The sequence below is a fragment of the Alligator mississippiensis genome, chromosome 8, assembly GCF_030867095.1.
Source record: "Alligator mississippiensis isolate rAllMis1 chromosome 8, rAllMis1, whole genome shotgun sequence".
Classification (NCBI taxonomy): domain Eukaryota; kingdom Metazoa; phylum Chordata; order Crocodylia; family Alligatoridae; genus Alligator; species Alligator mississippiensis.
The window spans coordinates 10,708,541-10,723,036 of NC_081831.1; the positions used below are offsets into that span (position 1 = coordinate 10,708,541).

The 14,496-nt window shown below is 47.4% G+C and overlaps 1 long non-coding RNA gene across 6 annotated transcripts in view; it reads left to right on the forward strand.

Annotated features, from left to right (window-relative positions):
• LOC106737885 (uncharacterized) overlaps positions 1–14,496 on the forward strand; it is a 78,342-nt gene that overhangs the window by 42,145 nt on the left and 21,701 nt on the right. For 3 of the 6 annotated variants that reach the window (XR_009463819.1, XR_009463816.1, XR_009463821.1), the window contains exons 3-6: positions 5,401–5,509; positions 8,959–11,056; positions 12,536–12,710; positions 13,502–13,700. This is a non-coding gene — a long non-coding RNA (uncharacterized LOC106737885). The remainder of the gene's footprint in view (positions 1–5,400; positions 5,510–8,958; positions 11,057–12,535; positions 12,711–13,501; positions 13,701–14,496) is intronic. The other 3 variants (XR_009463818.1, XR_009463817.1, XR_009463820.1) reach the window with 3 other exon arrangements.

A 14,496-nucleotide genomic window follows, 5' to 3' on the forward strand; every position in this document is an offset into this window, starting at 1 on the left:
GATTTGCGGGGGTTGTGATTCTTTCCCCATTTAATCAATACATTATCTGGCAGCTAAAGACCAAGGAGGAGCTCAACTTCTTATTCTGTAGGAAGTAAACTGCTGTAAGTGGGTCAACAGGCAAACCAGTGGAGCCGAAGGGAGATTACGACCCACCATAATAGTTGTTATTCTGTTCACTTTCCTGGTCCCCTCTCCCTCTGGATCAGTGGGGATTTTACCTGAGTAAGCTTGAACATAAAAAGGGCCATATTGGGTCAGAGCAATGGTCCAGCTAGCCCCATACTCTGTCTCCAACAGCGGCAGAAATGGATGGATGAATTAATCTAGTCCCTTTTTGAATCTGGCTCAACTGTCCACCTCCACCACTTTCCGCGGCAGTGAATTCCACAAGTTAACGACTTGTGTAAAAAAAGTACTTTCTCTTGTTAGTTTTAAACCTGTCACCTACTAATTTCAGCGGGTGCCCCCTAGCTCTAGTATTCAGGGACCTGGTGAACAACAGGACTTGATTACACGGAATAATTTGGGAGCATCTGCAAACCCGGCCATCTCACCGCGCACCCCATTTCCAGGTCACTGATGAAAACGAAAAAAGCCTGGCTTTAAATACGTATCATTATAGGATACGTCAGAGTCATTGCTCATGCCACTCGATTTTCTGCTCGCTTTTGTTTTATGTGGATTATTATACTGTGCTCATCACCGTAATCACTACCTATATTCTGTGGCTGTGATATGACAGCTGCAAAATAGGACAGTTTTAAAGTTTAAGAAAAATCTTGCTTGACCCTTCTCCTGTAGCCCATTGGGATTCTTAGCTAAGGTTTTAACTAAATATTGGTTGGCTGAATGGCCCATAAAGTTACAGTTCAACCTCAGAAAGTGCCAGGAAACCATTGTAAAAAGAAATCACAAAAAAAAGAGGTAGAGAAAAAACCCCCAGAAGCAAACCTGTGATCACTTGAAACAGTTTAAGTAGGTTTTGGTGCACTAAAGAGGATATTTTTAACCAGCCCTATCCAAGTTTCTTTAAGCAGTAGCAACTTGTACCACCTTATTATTTAGGTAAGAGCAAGTTAAAGAGAACCATAGTAGAGCGAGCCTTGAAGACTACCGCTCTTTGCCAGTTTGGAGCAGTATTTTTCTGGTCCTGGCTTGAACTCTGAAACACCGTGTTACTACCAGAGAAAAGCTTGGGGATTTCCTGGTTTGTTTTAGAGCAGCTTGGAGCAGATAGAGGTCACCGAAGGATTTATTTTCTTGGATTGATTTCCATGCAGGGATTAAAAATGAATATCCAAAAAAAAAAAAGGAAAAAAGAAAAAGTGTTAAGTGACTTGCGACTCCCATCCCACGTTAAAAACAGCTGTCTTGCATGGAGCGCCTCTGAGGATGAGCATGCGATAGCAGCTGTTGGTGGAAGATGGAGCAGATATGACGCATTCAGTGTGTGGGGTTATCACTTGGAGTGACAGTGCTGGTCTCCCCAAGTGATTTGGCCCTTGGTTATTTCTGATGACTGCAGGGGTAAAACTCCCATTGACTTCAGCTGGAGCAAGGGGTGATCAGCAAAAAGAGCTTCGGGAACCTTTGTGGAAGCCACCCAGGTACAAAGGACTCTGTAAAGCCTGCCCACGGCGTACATTTTGAAGGGCTTGTGAGAATGAAGAGGTGCCTAAATCCTCTGCAAGCCTAGGGGACTGGATGAGATGACCCCAGAGTTTGCTTCCTGTCTTACGCTTGTTTGCTGTGCAGAGCGGGTGCCCAGCAATGAGCAGAAATGCCCCAAACCCACAGTGTCACTTCTGGGAAATGTTTGGCTTTCACCTGACAAATGTAGGACTGTTTAGGATTCCCACTGATACAGTCTGAAGAAGCAAAGGTTGGGCAGTAGCACTTTTGGAGGAGAATAGCTAACACTGGCCTATTGGACCCATTACATACTGCAACATTATATGGCAAGGAGAAATATTTGCATTTTGGAGAGAGATTTTTTTATCAACTCATTCATCAAAATAACAAAGTTAACAGTGGGTTCAGACCAGGCCAGCTTTGCCCTGATTTCTGGGATTGAGAGCAGGGTTATTTTTAATGCCATCCACAGTTCACGTCCCATTTACCAAATAAAACGCTAGAAGAAACACGCACAAATTCTTCTTTATTGATGGGTTGTTAGCCCAAAAGCATTTGTATAATAACGTCAGCCTCTTCAGGGCGCTCTCCTCTCCAGCTACTCAAACCACTGGTGCAAGGCAGGGCTGGGAAGTCATCTCAACTCTCCTATTGAAGCTGCGCCCATGTGAGAGCCGAAGGCTGGTGGAGACCCCCGTGCTGGAGGCTGGTGGGATAGGTGTTTGCCTGGGAAATGGTCATTCTAGGTTCTGCCCTCTTCCCTGGCAGGCTGCTGCTCTCCATCAGGGTTTTGCAGCGTTAGCTGCTGACAGCGACATGCAAAAAAAATTGCTCAAAGCAAGCGGTGTCTGATTGCATGGTGAAAGCATTGCCCTGGTCAAAAGCTGAAGCCCTTTTTGAACCCAGGGCCCCCAAAGCCTGGCAACAGGCTTCCAAAGCCCAGGACAAGGGCCCTTGGCTAGCAGCTAGGCTGCAGGGGTGACTTGTCTCCCTTAGTCCTCTTGAAGCTTTGCTGTGGTGCGGCCAGGCAGGAAGGACGTAAGGGCCCATGGAGGTTGCCTGGGAAGATACAGCTCTCTCTAGTTGTGGTTATTGGCCCCTTCGCCTGCGCTGGGGCAGAGGCAGGAGGAGGGAGTTGGAGGCAGAGGGAATCTAGCCGGATGGGGCAGCTCCTTCATCACCAGGATGCAAGCTGTGGGCTCATGCCCTGGCGGGTCCCAGTTGTGGCTTCTAAGCTGGTTGGTGGCATGATGTTTGACTATTCATTTTTTTTTAAGCCAATGATTTATTAAGGTCAAAGGCCTAAAGGGCCTGCCTAGTCCCTGGCAGTCAGCAGGGAGAGGTGTGTTGAATCCTCTGGGGAAGAGAAAGGGTGGACTCAAGGTGACCCCTTTTCTGAATGAACATCTGCGATGGTCTCAGCCAAGAAGTTGGGGACCAAACCTGTTGAAGAGCCGCCTACTCTGCCAGAGGGGACGATGACCCCACAGCTCCTACCTACAGGAGAATATGCTTTTCAGCAGGCTATTGGCTAGGGCTAGCTTGGGGCCGAGGGCGTACTACGGTGGAGCCTGAGACAGCGCTCGTGGGGCCAGGAGGAAAGCAGGCCAGGCAGGTTGTGTCCCCTTGGCGCTGGCCTTGTGCTTGTTGGGGCATGCTTTCTTCATGGCTATCCTCAGTTCTGATCTTAGCCGCCCCATGAGTTGGTTTCATAGCTCTTTTTTGTCCACACACTGTTCTAGACTTGAATATCACTCCCTGGAGGAGCAGAAGGACTGGCGCTCAGTGACTTGCAGCATAATCAATCAATGCGTGCAGTTGGGGTGCAATGGAGAAGACCATCTCGCTTGCACGTTCTTGACTCGAAGGGTGGCGCAAAGTAGTAATCTGAACAATTTCTTCCATGAGTATCCTGAGGAAGATGTTTACGGTTGGTTTGGATGGTGCTGGACCTTGCAAAGAAAAGGCAAACGCTGTCATTGATGCATGGGCACTTGGCAGGATCTTTCTGAACAGTGTGGCTCAGAGTTCATTCTGCTATAGATGGCTCTGTAGTCCTTAAATAACTGCATCAGTTAGAAGCAAGAGAGCTGACTTCAGCTCTCCTTGGCTTTGTTTTACACCCCTGGCTCCAGGGGGAGGGTCAAGTGAGATTTTTCTTAAACTTTAAAATGGTCTTATTTCACAGCGGTCTGGTCCATGGCGCTATGCAATCTGGTCCATGGGGAGCCCCGTGGGCTATGGTCTTGCACCCTAGATTGGACATGAAGGGTGGTGCGGGGCCTGATCCCAGGATGTGGAGCTGAGAGCAGATGCTGCAGGGCACCAGAGCCCAGTGCCAGCGGGCAGGGCTGGGTGGAGGCAGCTTGGGGTCCACAGCCTGATCCAGGCACATGGATCGACCCTGTACCTCTCCTTTGGGCTGCGGTGCCAAAGGTGGAACAAAACTGTCTTGCACTCCTGGCTTCTCTTTAGCTTTTGTCTTGGGATATTCAGCTTCAAGAGGGCATTGCTGGTTTGGTGATAGATCATCACAATCACGGTCAGTCCCATCTCTGACGGGTTAGCCGATCACAGAAGGCCGCTAGCTGACCACAGGCGTACGCGGATATGACCAAGGAACTGCTAGGCAAATATGTAAGAACGGACTCAAAGTAAAAGGCTCGGCACGTTGTCTGAAAGCAGCTTCTGCAACATGGAAAATTTAACAGAAAACCATTCTTTCTGGAAAATGTTTTATTTGCCGTTTTGGTTTCTTAGAGTAAGTGGCTGCCTATTTTGCCTACACTCGAAGCCAGCCCAGATTCGGTATGGTACATGCCTAAATTGCATCTCTGGCCTTGGGCATACCTCACTGAACTGGATTGTGCCAATGGCCTGCTGGGATTAAAACCCAGAGGTTCCTGGGTAGACGGTCTTGTTCCTCTGCTCGGGGTCAGGTTACCCGCCACATTTGGGATCAGGAAGGAATTTTACTTGGTTGTCGGATTTGGGGGTGGAGGGGGGGGGGGGTTGCCTTCCTCTGTAGCAGAGTTGGGGAGGTGTGCCCATCTTCCTTGCACCTGCTGGGTGCATTTTAACAGCCCTCGCAGCAGTGGGACACCGACCACTGTTGTTCCCCTTGCTTTACCTGTGGCAAGTTAGGGTGCTTTTGGTGTCCTTGGCCCATGTGCCTTGCCGGTGTGCTACACAGTCGATTGTACAGTTTTAGCAATGGGTTAGATGAGGCTTTGTACGGGATCTTTTGGATAGGGATGATCCTGCCTGGAGCAGGGGGTTGGACTAGATGGGACCACTGGAGGTCTCTTCCAGCCCTTTTCCATGATTCTGTGACGTGCCCCACATATGCCCTTATAGCACTACAAAACGTGAATGATCATGTGTTCAGGTACAAAACTTAAATCTGTCGTTTTTTTTACCCCTTCCCCCTCCCCCAGATTTCCTGTTTCAAACAGGAACTTCATTGTAGTGCTGCATGCAGTGTGTGGACAAGTCTATGTAATGCATGGGAGGCTGGTGTCTTCTTGAACAACATCCAGCCCCCAACATCCTAGAGCACACCACTTTTCCTCCTCTCTGGCCCCCATGGCTGTTGGGGTTGCTGCTACCCTGGTCATCCGCGATGATGGCAGCAGCTGTATGGGGCGGTGGGCAGAGAAGCAGGGAGGAAACCGCCCCATCAGCCATTGTGCGGGAGCAAAACTGGAGAGGGAGGGCATGCAATGCCAACAAAGAAAAGAACATGTGATTTGCTTTGTGTTTCAGCACGCATTGTTTTCGTTCCAGTATTCAGCGGTATTAGGTCAGTCAGAAGATCCAGAGTTCAAAGCACAAGAGGGAAGGCGAGTGGTGGCAGGCTGGAGTCTGGAGTCAGGTAAACCCTCAGCTAATCCGGTCTTAGAGCCACTTATGTGAAAGAGCATGTCTCCCTACTCCAGAGAAAAAGAGCACTGTGTAATTAAGCAGCAGTGAACTCGACTAGCGTTTCAGCAGGCAGCCTTGGCTGGTCACAAGAAGGACTGGAGGGGGTAGGGGTTTAGCCCGGCTAGGGGAGTAGCTCTTAAGTCACCTGCTGACCCGAAGTGCTCGGCGGCCCGGTGATGGGTGTGGGATAAGAGCTTTAAGAACCCGTGAGCACTAAGTGAGCTCACCACTGTGTGCCTCGCTCCCCGCCACGTTAACCGCGTTGCATAACGTGCCCTTTATGGGGAAGCTACCAGCTCCAGGCTTTGCAAAAATACTAAGGATATTATTTTTATAAAAGAAGGGCATGAGAGAGTATTATACCAGGAAGCCAAGTTCTGATGCTCTTTTTTGTTGTTCGGCTCTGCCACCTGGTGGCAAAGTGTATTTTTACTGGTTGAGCTTTTATTTATTTTCAGTCAGCCCCCATCTTGCAAGTCTCCTTTGCACAAAATAGGTGCCCTCCTCCTCCCCTGAATTTTTGTGCGAGTGACGTGAGTGCACTTCGGGGGGTTTCCATCTATGCCTTATCTTTATGGGTTGTTCCAGATGTAAAAGACATTCAGACTTCTTACAGTTTGGTAAAGTCTAAGCAAATACTTGCTTTTATTTCCCAAACTTGCCCGTTTACCATCCCCCCCCCTCACACACACACTATTACCCTAAGTGCACTGGATCATGCCAGGATCATGGTGGTCCATCAGCTGTATCTACTGAAGTGGAAATGCATTAGGAGCTGTTGTGAGTGCATTATTGGGACCGGCTGAAAGTCAAATTCTAATGCAAAAGCCCATGAGCCAAAATAGCTACAGTGGCAGCAGAAGCCCAAGGGAGAGAAGTTTGCTAGCCAGAGAAGTGGACAGGCATGCGGGCTAGAAAGGGCTTTTTGAGAGTAGGACGAATTTGGCTTCTATTCTTTGTCCTCAATGTTGAATTTCTGCATAACCTGCAGCAAATTATTTTAGACTTTTTTTTCCCCACAGTGGTTTCTGTTTTTAGGTATTTTCGCTTGAGACATCACAACACTCAGAAAGGAGAAAGCACCCAAAAACATCCCAGCCCTAAGAGGAAAGGCCCAGAATCACAGTTCTCTGTACTTCAATGTTCCCCATCCATAAATTCAAGAGAATCTCTCCTGTTTCTCTTGCCCTCTCTCCCACACTCGTGAAGCTCACTTCATGCTTGGAAAGAGGTTTAGTGTTTGGATACAACATGCTCTAGGCGCAAGGATTATAGTTTCGTAGTTGTTAGGGGCTGGAAGGGACCTTGCAGATCGTCGGGTCCAGCCCCGTGCACTTGGGCAAGAAAGACTGCTGGGACCAGATGAACTTACGATGATGAAATGTTCTTCTGTTTTTTTTTTTAACTTGACTTTCTTAATGTGAGAAGAAACATCTATAGTAACTGAGAGCAACACCAGCCCTACCCCATGTGAATAAAAAGCACTGGCAGGGAAAGGTAAGAGTTTTGGAACGAAACAGAAGTAGAAACCTTGCGTAAATTCCTCAGAGGTGGCAGGAGCTGAAGCTAGAATAGAAAGGCTGGAGTTAAAAATAGTTCACAAGCAAGCACTGCAGTGATTTAATTAAGAGAGAACAATGTTCTGAAGAAATAACTACAGGGAATTAAGGGCACAAGCACAATGGGGGGGGAAAGCCTGCAAAATTACAAGTGAGGCTATAAACGTCGCAGTGAAACTCCCCCAGCACAGGCTCATTTTGCAAGAAGCCCTCTTTCAAAACAGTATAGCATTGTATGAAGGGGGTGGTGCAGAGCTGGCCTGGGGAGCCCCATCATCTAGCCTGCCCCCCTGCTGCTGGCCCTGGGTCTTGAGTTGAGCCACCTGCCAGAGACAACATGTGCTCAGGGCCTGGACATGCAGTGCCCACGCCTGGACCTGACGGGGCCCGTAGGCTGCACCCTGTGCCTGCTCTGGCTGGGTCAGGATTGCACTGCACGTGGTGCCTGCTCCGGCTGGTCCAGGCCACAAGTCAGACCTGGGGTCAGTCCAGGACACAGCGTTGCAGGTGGTGCCTGCTCCAGCTGGTCCAGGGCAGGTGCCACAAGCAGCCCGGGTCCTGGACCACCTGGAGCGGGCACTAGACCTGGCATCTGTGCATGGGCCTGCTCCAGCCCCAAGGCTGGCACCATTCATCCAGCCCATGGCCTGGCCCTGCACCACCATGCGCTGGCTGATGTGCGAGGCAGTTAGTGGCCCTGGCCCCGGTGGCTTCCCTCAGGCTCTGCTAGAAGGAGAAAGGGGAGTGTGGGGCTGATGCTGCCCTTCCCCAGGGCCTGGTGTGTGCCTGTGGTTCAGGCCATGATAGGCGGGGGCAGGAGGGCAGATGAAGCAGTTTTTTACGGGGTTTGAAGTCAGTGGTTCTCAGCCCTGGGCTCCTCTTGGAAAGCCCTGGGGTGAGCTAGCGGCTAGTGCACCCTTGGGCGATGCTCAGGGCACATGGTTGAGACTCGTTGGCTGTAGTAGACTCCGATGAGGCAGCCCATGGCTTGGCTGACTAGCGCCAGCGAGCAGCACGGCATCAGCCTCGCCCTGGTGCTGCCGCGCCGGGCGGGAGTCAGCCGCGCAGCTAGAACCGAACTGAGCCGCCTGCGTGCTGCTGAATCAGGATCCGAGATATTCAAAAGGGGACTTTTAGAAACCACGCTCCTGAATCTCGATTCGTCATGACGGATGGGCAGCGCACAGCTCGCCCCAGCTGCCTGATGGGCCAAAGCGTGCTGTGGGGACCAGCCAGAGCATTTAAATGCTCTTTATTAGCGGGGTTCAGTCACTAAAACTGGTGGCCGAGGACAGGGGCGGCTTTGCTCTCAGGGCTGGTTTTGCAGTGCAAAGGCGAGGGCCTATGCTTTGTCAGCTTAAGTCATCCACTAACATCTGGCCTCAGGAACTCATGAAACTTGAAATCCAGGGCCCTCCTGCCCTGGTTTGAAAGCTTTAGCCCCAGCCTCCCAGCAAGCCTTTTCCCCATCGCTGGTGTTTATTCCAAGGTGCTTGGGCAGACGGTCTTGCTCGTGGAGCAACCACAAGCCATATTGACTGAACGATGCAAAAAATGTGATTTATTGTGCCCAGAGCGCTAACCCCATGCTCTTTGCAAGGCAAGGGTAAGACAATGGAAGCCGGTGCCCCAAAGACTGGAATCGTGTCCTTTTTTTCCTTTTTTTAATTTTCAAAGGGTGAAAGCAACACTAGTTTGCCCCCAGTTACCCTTCCTCTACACTACCGGCACCTTCAGGCAGGCTCACGTTGTTGGCACCCGGCGGTCCAGGACTGAGCGTGCTGTCCCAGCAAGAACTCGTTCGGCTGATGAGTCACCACCATTTCTCTTTCCCACACAGGGCCCGCTCGCGTTGGGCGTGGATGTGGAGCTGTGCTCAAGTGGTCTCTTGTCTGCTAGATCCCAGCGCAGATAAGGAGGTTCCCACAGCTGAAGGAGAACAAGCCGTACAGTTAACATCAAAGAAAGAGACCGGGAGGATTATGGGAGGTACAAGTTGCAGCGACATGGTTCTGACAGGTTTGGTTAAAGTTACGGCAGCCGGGAATCCTTCTCAAGGCTCGGGAGCCTAATGCCGTTGGTACAGCGGTGCATTTTCCCATGGAGTCAGGCCCTTGAACAGTCAATTCGTTTGAGGGTCTGAAAGACTCCAAACGACTTGGCAGCTTTATTGAAGTGTTACCATCCAAAATAGACTTGGACCAATTTTAAGAAAAAGCCGTTGCATAGGCATGCACAGACCTGGCTGTGCTCAACCGTCACTGCCTTACAAACTAGTGTCAACCTCAGCAACTGCAGCATTTTGGGAACGGTGACCTCCTGGGTGCAAAGTGTCATTCTGGCTGTAGCCGCAAAACATGTTGGCGTCTTTATCTTAAATCGCTCGTAAGCCAATTAGATGATTAGATCAAGAGTATGTGATGCTCTTAAAATTGGTGCGTATAAGTCTCAAGCTAGCAGTTTTGTACCAGGGGCCGTGACATCGCCTTTGGTAACATTCAGCGGCAAGAGCTGACTTTGGTTAGTGACATTTGTACTGAGATTAGGCCTCAAATACAAGCTAACAAGCTGACAGTCTAGTAATTTGTCCTTGTATACTGGTATGATTGCTGTCTTGACTGCATGTACAGCTAACACAGACTTACTTGATAGCCGTTGTCCAATTAATTAAGTATGCTGGTAGCAACCGTAGGTAATTAGCTAATTTTTATGGGCAAAGATGCATATTGTATGCTGCAGGGCAAATTACTTGCATTTTGACATCTGAAAGGTTAACTTAACCCAAGTATAGGTGACAATTTCTGTTGTGCTGTTTAGCACTGCCATTGTCCTGCAGTTTTTATTCAGGCAAGAGACCTATCAACTCCCACAGTTTGAGTGCGAGGATAGTAGTAGTAGGATTGGGTCCTACGTTGAACCTGCACCAACTGCAAAAGACTGTGCTACTTCATTTGGTGGCATCTGTTGGAGCAGATTATTTTTAAAAAGTCTAAAAAAATTCCTATAAAATAGGATTTAGCCAAGAAGCTTACTTTCCAAGCTGCTCCTTTTAAAGATTGACATGGTGTTCCTAGTTAGACGCAGAGGTAGCTGCTTTTGTTGGTTCAATTCTTTCCTCTGCTTTTTTATTTTCAGTGCAGAAAACGTATGAAGAATTCCCTCCCCGTTGGCTTTTGTTTCCTCTCCCTCCCTGCATTTAACACTTCCTGCATCTTGCTATTCTTCCAAGTGCTTTGGGCTCAAAATACACTGGTACAGGTCTTGTGATTTCTGCAAGCTGTTGCAATTTTGAGCTACGATAAAACCTAGCTTTAGCTTTTGTGCGTGAAATGAAGAAGCCTGATCTCCTTTAGTAGTAAGGTTTCTCCCCTCTTCCTACCAGCCCCTGCTGCCTGACCCTGACTCCATGTTTTATACATCCTCTGCAGTGGAAGAAAATCAATGGCAAGAAGTGAGACTTAAACTTGCCAAGTGTTATGAACTATTTTATATAATGGTGGCAACTCCACCATTCCCTTATATTTACGCTGAAGAAAACCGTGGCGGTCCAGACAACCGAGCAGCATCCCAGAAGGAAAATACTTGTGTCTCTTTGGCTTCTCCGAATTAAACTAGTCCTTGTTCACCGGCAACTCGGCTTGAAAGCTTACGCACACCCACATCGCTGCTCAGCAGAGATGATTTTCCTGCTTTGGACACTAACGAACAGCTGCCTATGCCTACCCCATCAGCAGCCATCGCGGCACCAAAATGCACGCTGCCAGAGTCCACAATGGTCCCACGTGTCTAACCTTAACGTCTCACCATAGAGGTCTGTTTCCTCCAGTATCATCTAAACACCCTGCCCGCCCCTCAGCAACCAAACAGCTCATCAACTGGTCCTGCTCCAACATTTCGGCCATTTTTCTTCACTGGCACTTTCCCATATAATATGCAAGGTAAAGCAGCATCGTTTTCCACGATACTGCAGCTTGTTGCCATTGTTATTGCATATTTGTGTTATTAGCTGAGAGCTGAAGTGAGGGCATGCCTCGTGCTGCTCTACAACCATCTCCCCTCCACCCTTGTCTAGTAATGGAGGTAGAAGCGCAGAGATGGTCGCTGGGCTGCTGTGATGGCAGGGAGCAATTTAGCCAGTCTATAACTCTCTCACCCTCCTAAATAAAAAGATCATCCTATTTCCCACCCCCTCTCCAACACTGTTAATCTAAGGAAGTTTATTTTTCCTGAGATCTAATTTAAATCTACTTCAGTTTAAGCCCGTGCTTCACATCCTACTCAACACGGTCAACCTTATTAACCATTCCTGAAAAATGTAAGGTTGTCTGGGCCGGAAGTTTCCAGTCTAAAATTTCAATTTAAAATCTCAGATCCTGTAACATAGGATGTGAAATGTAACAACGCTTTGATAAACCAGTATAAATCGTAACTTCGTAACAAAACACAGCTCTAGGTTTCCAAGTTGCTGTGTGCGCCTCCTAATGCATTTCTACTGCCCTCCCCCCTCTCCCCCATGCAAAGTTCATTGCTGTTGAAACAAAACCCTTCATCAGCATTTTAAATCAAATTCTCCTTGGGTACGCTGACGTAAATCCAGAATTCCTCTGGTGAAATCAATGGCATTAAGTCTCAATTTACCGAGCAGACTGCAGACAATTGCACGTTGTTGCAGCCTCTCAGAAACAGGACAAATACTGCAACTTCATGATGATGCTCTGCAATAGGTAGTGTTTCGTTAGAAAAGCCCATTAAAAAAACGTTCTGTGCTATAGAAACACTCTGCTGTTACCTTAATCCTGAATTAAGTTCTGCACACAAGTTTCAACCTAGTGGACCCCAGCCAGAATTTCCAGTTTGCCTCTCGCAGGCTCAATTTGAAACCAGGCTTTACTTATTATTCAGCAGCATCGCTGCATAAGGTCACTGATCTTTTTTAAGACCTGGATTTACTATATATTTTTAATGCCATCATTTAACCGGTCTAGGCAATGTTGCTAGGGCCTTCTCTCCAGTTCCAGGAAGACCCTTCATTCTGCAGGCTGCTCCAAGCTTGTGCAAGCCCCATTGCAGGCAGTGGGGCTCCCTGCAGCCACAGACATGTGGCCTGGAGTGCCTTGTGTGATGTAGGTACTAGTGTTCCTTTTAGATTAGCTTGCTGGAGGCTTTATGCAATGACTTTGGTGGACAAAGTGTCCACCTGGTAAAATGGTAGTACTTTTCCCCCTTGAGGGCTGTCTACGGAGAAAGTTAAACATGGGAACAGCCCCTGGTTATTGCACCAGCAAAAATCTTGAGTTCAGATAATAAATATAAATCCTCTCTCAGTTCCAGGGTATGTTAAGTGATTGCCACTCCCTCCCGCCACACTCTGTAAGATTACTATATTTTGCCTTCTCTCAACTCTCTTTTCAAACCAGAACTGGTGCTTCAGGTAAAGGTTCAGACCCATTAGAGAAAATGACTTCCTTGAAATTGAATTAGACGGACAAGAATTGACTTATCAGGATCTGCTCAGAGTGAGTTGCTGTGAATTGGATGTGAATCCAGAGCAAGTGGAAGATTAGGAAGTTACCTGATACTCTAGTGAGAAAGGTAAGAACTTACACATTCAGCTTCTGAATCAAATAATGTTTGATTTCTCTGCCCTTGTGAATTCCAGGGAGTGTGCAATGATTAGCAGAGTCTGTGGACCAGAATTTATTGAAATATTTTTTTCTCCCAAAAAAAGGGGGGGAGAAGAAAGGGCCAAACTCAAGAAAATGCTGTAGTTTCTTCCTATGTAATTCTGTATCAAAATGTACGAGCATATTCTCCTAAAACTTATGACATGATGGAGGAAAACACACGTTTCTGGTACTTTATTCCAACAACTGAACAAACTAGCAAACTTGTTGAGAATCATGCATATTTATTACTTGAGTATATCACTGCTGTTTTAAAATGCAGAGAGCTGCACCTTGGCTTTTCTTACAAGGCAGCTAAGCGTATGCCTTCAGCAATTATTAATACTTTCTCCCTCTCCGCTCACACTACTTGTCTACGGTTCTGTAACTGAAATCAACAGGCCTGATCTTTGCTTGATCTGATGCAGGCACTGACCTTAGCAATATTCTGGCTGGAGCAGTCGCTGCATGAAGAATGAATGGCAGGCTCTTTAAGAGAGCAAAAAATTTAGCATGCGAGATACTCTATCAAGCGATTCATTTTTTTTCCCTCCCCTCTGGCCCTATGCTACTAGCAAGACACATACCCCATCCTTACTCAGTCCATCTAAACCTGGTATCGGGTGTCTGGTATCGACTTATATTTGCATGCACCATCTTGTACCAGTTTATATATGCAAACAAGAATTTTACATGCATTTTCCCACCTTCTTTTAAAAGGACAAAGATGTTGCAAGACTTCAGGACTTCCAAGAACTGGAGCTGGTTCTAGTGCCGTGACAACTCTTTTAGAAACCCTGCATCAACATGACAAAGGCCTTGTTTGTGTAAAGCATCCAAGCTTACGTACTGACCTTCCTCAGCAGAACGTGAACACTTCAATCATATGCAACTGTCTCTTGAAGGGAGAGACCCACTGGTGTGTGAGACCTTTATTGTTAGGATTAATATTTTAATAGTATCTTTGATATTTAATATCCCTGTTGCTTTTTTACATTATATTATATTTAGATACAGGATACTACTAAAGCTGACATGTTTCCGATATAACAAGCTATGTGTATTTGGCAACAGAAGGCAGGAAAAGTCTTGGAAACTGTTGATATCAAAAGTGACTACCCCTCTCTGCTCTTACTGAAGTCCACTGGAAGTCAGGCACAGTTGGACATAAATCTCACTTCCTGCATCAGTGCCACTCTTGACAACATTTGCTGCACAGAACTGACTCTGAAAACAAATTGTGTTTCTGGGTTGCAGCCTCATTTCCATGTCCGCAGGACTTTCCAACAGAGATTTAAGGGCTAGTGCTAGACCTGAAGGTCTCGGTTTTCCCATCTCCTTTCTCTCTCCATAAACAAGGCCTGTTAATTATTAAAAAGGATGTAGCTTCCAGTCAGCGGTTGACAGTGGGGTGTGGAAGTCTGACCAGATTCACTGAATCACTAGTCTTACTGGATGCAACATGTGGTGTGTGTTAGAGCAGTAATATTCAAGAACTGGTGACTTCTGTTGGCTAACTACCAAACAGGGTAAGCCTAAGACTCGCGTCGAACCATATTTACTAAACACTTCCATCCCTCCCCCCCCCCCCAACTTAAAAGGAAATGCATAATTAACATGATTTCACTAACAAATATTCAACTTAATGATTTTTTTTTTTAATCTAAAAATCTTACAAGTTTGGGAATAAACCTGAAAGCACTCTTATACATAAA